The following is a 6,213-nucleotide window of genomic DNA, read 5'->3' on the forward strand; positions in this document are numbered from 1 at the left end:
ATGAAGATGTATATGCCAAAAAATTGGACAACTTGCCTAACCAGGCAGTGGCAAAGTGGATAGAGCAGTGTTTCCCAACCTTTTTTGTGCCATGCCCCACCTTAACCTTTCTAAAATTTTTATGTCCCCCCTATGTAACATACATAATTTTTAACATTAAAAAATTGATTTGTTCACTTAATAAACATAAATGATAGGTTCTAGGAAGAAATCACTATGAAATTGTTAACAAAACACAGTAAGTAAAATTTCAAAACATATAATGAAAAACAAATTTAAATTCCAAATAATTTTAATACAGATTTTTCTATATTAATTTATTATTTTAATTTAGTGTGATCCTTGCGCTTGATGCTTGCTGCACAGAGATTTTATATTAGGTTCCAATTTGGTTAGCTTTAGTCTCAAGTCTCCACGTTGTGTTATATCCAGCCGATTTCTTTTTTTTACCAGTAAATCATTTACAGCACTAAATCCCCATTCAGCTAAAAATGAAGATGGAAACGGTAGCAATAGTTTTCTTGCACATTTGGTTGAATTTGGATATTTGATTTCTGTTTCCTCACAAAGCTATGCCATCGCTCCTTTGATATTAAATAAAGCTTTAACTGACTCATCATTTTGCAATTCTGCAAGTTCTTCTTGATACTGCATATTTGATATATCAGACAAATCCACTAACATTGGCTGCATCATCCATGTTGGGAAATCAATTTGTTTTAAATCAGAAAATCTTTCTTTTAAATCAGCTGATAGAATATTCAAATGATTGACAATAACAAGTAAAGCGGTATCAGTTACTTCACATTTTTGGAGCCAATGAAAAGGTTTAAAGTTTTTGTTGTTAATATGTTTCTGACATAACTCAATATTAGTAATGAAACCAAATATCTTTGCTTTGCATCAACAAAAGTTTTATTTGTTCCTTGAAGTTGCTTATTGAATATATTTAGTTTTTCAAAGATATCGGCTAAATAACTCACAAATGCTTTACCATCTATTGTTAACAGATACTTCATTTCAGGTTTGTCACTTAAAAAATCACTAAGAGTATCAAACAGTTCCATCAATCTTTTCAAACAGTTTCCTTTAGATAGCCATCTTACTTCAGTATGAAGTAAAAGTCTCACATGGTCTTCATTTTGTTCTTCATAAAATAGCTTGAAAGGACGCTCACATTTGGCACTAGCTTTAATAGCATTAACACACTTTATTACTGTATGTAATACTTCATTCAGAACAGGCAAGATGTTTTTAGCTACCAAGTTTTCACTATGAATAACGCAATGCACAAGAATCACTTCTGGATTCACATCTTTCATCAATTTTAAGCAGCCATTTTTCTTGCCCATCATATTGGGAGCACCATCTGCAGCACAAGATGTTCTATTTTTCATTGGTATATCATTGACATCTAAGTAGTTTTTTAGCTTATTATATATATCTTTGGAGGTAGTGGTGTTTTCTAATCTTTTACAGAACAACATTTCTTCAGCAAAATGTCCTTTATCAATATATCTTATGTAAGTTATCAATACTGCCTCACTGTCTCTCAAAGTTGATTCATCCATTTGCAAGGAAATTTTTCTTGTTTTCAGCTTTTCAATAAGTTGTTTTTCAATATCCTCACTCATTTCGTCTATTCTTCTGCTAACAGTATTGTCACTAAGTGGCATAGCTTTTACATCTTTGTCATTTTTTCAAGAACCATTTTAAGAAATGCTGATATTGACGGTTTTATTAAATTCTCTCCTATAGTGTGATTTTCTCCAGTTTTAGCGATGAATAAAGAAATTTGATAACTAGCCTCAAGAACACGATTATTAGTGGAAATATGAGCAGTATATAAAGACTTTAATGTTCTTTTTTCAAAAATTTTCTTTAAAGTTTTAAAGTAACTCAAATCTGAATTAATATAAGCACTATGTTTCACCTTCAAATGCACCTCAAGATGACCTCGTTTCATTGATTTGTTGGTCAAGCAATGCTGGCATAAAAGACAAAAAGGAATCCGCTCATCGTGAACAGCGGGTATGAACCCAAATTTTAAATACTCCTCTGAATATTGACGAGTTTTTTTCTTGCTTGCACCACTCATTTTACTATGGGCTATAAGAAATAAAAATAAGATCAATTAAAAACTAATATTAAAATATGTGTTAAATATATTCAATGTGACATAGAGTAAATGTATACTAAAAATTCATATTTATTTAAATGTATATAACACAAAATCAAAAGGTATCTATATTTTTCCCACTTGACAAAATTTTCTGGAAAGTTATGCTTCTAAAATTAAATTTGTCGTGCATGCACTATTATAGCCCCAATAATATTTATAAAATTTTAGTCTTTCTAGCCCCAATGCAAGAAGTACTTAATAAAGAGTTTAATATTGATAAAAATAAAATCAAATACTTACCAATTATATCTATACAATATATATATGTATATTTATTAAATCAACAAGCTTTTACAACAGTTTTGACTGACACTTATTTCAAACTAACACCAACTGAATGATGTGAAACACTACAGAAGTTGCGATGGGCCAATTAGGTGAGAATAACTGCGTTGTTTAGCGAGTTTTTAAAATGTCCGGGGTTCCCCATGGCAGACAGCATGCTCCGTGGTGAACCCAGGATGAAGTTTACTTGACGACGCCAATCACCCAGTTGATATTTTGGTCTCATCAAACGAAATTATACTTAATAATTATTTACCGCAATTATTTAAGAATTGCATTTTTTGTTAAATTTGGCACCGATATCTAGCATTGCATTTAAATGGCCCGGGGCGAAAGAGTTAAAGTCCTGTTGAGTCCATTTCCAAATTGCCCCCTTTAACTATCGAATTGCTCCCCTGTGGGGTGTGGGCCCCATGTTGGGAAACACTGGGATAGAGCGTTGGACTGGGATGCGGAGGACCCAGGTTCGAGATCCTGAGGTCACCAGCTTGAGCACGGGCTCATCTGGTTTGAGCAAAGCTCACCAGCTTGGACCCAAGGTCGTTGGCTCGAGCAAGGGGTTACTCAGTCTGCTGAAGGCCCACGGTCAAGGCACATATGAGAAAGCAATCAATGAACAACTAAGGTGTTGCAATGAAAAACTGATGATTGATGCTTCTCATCTCTCTCTGTTCCTGTCTGTCTGTCCCTATGTATCACTCTCTCTGACTCTGTCTCTGTCCCTGTAAAAAAATAAATAAAATAAAATAAAGCATAGTAGCCTTTAAAAAAAATTGGACAACTTTGTTGAAATGGATAAATTCCTGGAAACATAGAATTTTCCAAAACCTCATATGGAAGAATCAGAAAACCTAACCAGACTGAATACAACAAATGAAATTGAAACAGTTATCAAAAACTCCCAGCAAACAAAAGTCCTGGACTGGATGGCTTCACAGGCAAATTTTACCAAACATTTAAAGAAGAACTAATACCTATCCTTCTCAAACTATTTCAAAAAAATTCAAGAGAAGGAAAGATTTCCAAGTTCTTTTTCTGAGGCATACATTATCCTCATTCCACAACCAGTTACTACAAAGAAAGAAAACTATAGACCAGTGGTAGTCAACCTGGTCCCTACTGCCCACTAGTGGGCGTTCCAGCTTTCATGGTGGGTGGTAACAGAGCAACCAAATTAAATAAAAAGATAGATTTAATTATAGTAAGTTGTTTTATAAAAATTTATTCTGCCAAACTTAACGAAAATCCAATAATTACTTGGTAAGTAATTATTATTATATGCTTTAACTTGCTGTAACATTGCTTTATAAATTTTATAAAGTAAAGTTACTTCCCTACTTTATAAATCACCATTACTGTGGAACTGGTGGGCAGTTAGAAAATTTTACTACTATTAGAGATACAAAAGTGGGCGGTAGGTATAAAAAGGTTGACTACCCCTGCTGTAGACCAATATTCCTGATGAAGATAGATGGTAAAATTTTTGACAAAATATTAGCAAAGTTGATCCAGCAATACATGAAAAGAAATCATATATCATCATCAAGTGGGATTTATTCCGGGGAGGCAAGGCTGGTACAATATTTGCTAATCAATCAATGTGATTCATCACAAAAATAAAAGGAAGGATAAAAATCACATGATTATATCAATAGCTGCAGAAAAAGCATTTGATAAAATGCAGTTCCCATTTATGATCCAAACTCTCAGCAAAGTGAGAATATAAGGAACATACCTCAACATAATAAAGGCCATCTATGACAAACCAACACCAACATCATACTCAATGGGCAAAATTTTTTTTCTTTTTTTTTTAATTTATTTTTTTAATTAATTTTAATGGGGTGACATTGATAAATCAGGGTATATATGTTCAGAGAAAACATCTCTAGGTTATTTTGACATTTGATTATGCTGCATTCCCATCACCCAAAGTCCAATCGTCTTCCATCACCTTCTAACTAGTTTTCTTTGTGCCTCTCCCCTCCCCCACTTCCTCGTTCTCCTCCCCCCCCCCCCGTAACCTCCACACTCTTGTCCATGTCTCTGATTCTCATTTTTATGTCCCACCTCTATATGGAATCATATAGTTCTTAGTTTTTTTTGATTTACTTATTTTGCTCAGTATAATGTTATCAAGGTCCATCCATGTTGTTGTAAATGATCCGATGTCATCATTTCTTATGGCTGAGTAGTATTCCATAGTATATATGTACCAAAGCTTTTTAATCCACTCGTCCGCTGACAGACACTTGGGCTGTTTCCAGATCTTCGCTATTGTGAACAATGCTGCCATAAACATAGGGGTGCATTTCTTCTTTTCATACAGTGCTATAATGTTCTTGGGGTATATTCCTGAAAGTGGTATAGCTGGGTCAAAAGGCAGTCTGATTTTTAATTTTTTGAGGATTTTCCATACTGTTTTCCAAGTGGCTGCACCAGTCTTCATTCCCACCAGCAGCGCAGAAGGGTTCCCTTTTCTTCACATCCTTGCCAGCACTTATTATGTGTTGTTTTGTTGATGAGCGCCATTCTGACTGGTGTGAGGTGATATCTCATAGTGGTATTAATTTGCACTTCTCTAATGATTAGTGATGTTGAGCATTTTTTCATATGCCTATTGGCCATTTGTATGTCCTCTTTGGAGAAGTGTCTGTTCATTTCTTTCACCCATTTTTTTTATTGGATTGTTTGTCTTCCCAGTATTGAGTTTTACAAGTTCTTTATAAACTTTGGTTATTAACCCCTTATCAGATGTATTGTCAAATATGTTCTCCCATTGTGTAGTTCGTCTTTTTATTCTGTTCTTATTGTCTTTAGCTGTGCAAAAGCTGTTTAGTTTGATATAGTCTCATTTGTTTATCCTGTCTTTTATTTCACTTGCCCATGGAGATAAATTGGCAAATGTATTGCTGCAAGAGATGTCAGAGAGCTTACTGCGTATGTTTTCTTCTAAGATGCTTATGGTTTTACAGCTTACACTTAAGTCTTTTATCCATATTGGGTTTATTTTTGTGAATGGTGTAAGTTGGTGGTCTAGTTTCATTTTTTCAACACCATTTGTTTTGTTGAAGAGGCTGTCTTTACTCCAATGTATGCTCTTACCTCCTTTGTCAAATATCACTTGTCCATAAAAGTGTAGGTTTATTTCTGGGTTCTCTGTTCTGTTCCATTGATCTATATGCCTGTTCTTATGCCAGTACCAGGCTGTTTTGAGTACAATGGCCTTGTAGTATAGCTTGATATCCGGAAGTGTGATACCTCCCACGTTATTCTTCCTTTACAAGATTGCTGAGGCTATTTATGTTCTCCTTTGGTTCCAAATAAATTTTTGGAATATGTGTTCTATATCTTTGAGTAAGTTATTGGTATTTTAATTGGTATTGCATTGAATTTATAAATTTCTTTGGGCAATATAGACTTTTTAATGATGTTTATTCTTCCTAACCATGAGCACAGTATATGCTTCCCCTTGTTTGTTTCTTCCCTGATTTCTTTTATCAATATTTTATAATTTTTCGAGTACAACTCTTTAATTTCCCTGGTTCAATTTATTCCTAGGTACTTTATTTTTTTGGTTGCAATGGTGAAGGGGATAGTTTTCTTAATTTCTCTTTCTGACAGTTTATTGTTAGTGTATAAAAATGCCTCTGATTTCTGAGTATTAATTTTATATCCTGCCCTCTTGCTGAATTTATTTATCAGGTCCAGTATTTTTTTGACTGAGATTTTAGGGTTTTCTATAT

This window comes from Saccopteryx bilineata, chromosome 4 (genome assembly GCF_036850765.1).
Source record: "Saccopteryx bilineata isolate mSacBil1 chromosome 4, mSacBil1_pri_phased_curated, whole genome shotgun sequence".
Classification (NCBI taxonomy): domain Eukaryota; kingdom Metazoa; phylum Chordata; class Mammalia; order Chiroptera; family Emballonuridae; genus Saccopteryx; species Saccopteryx bilineata.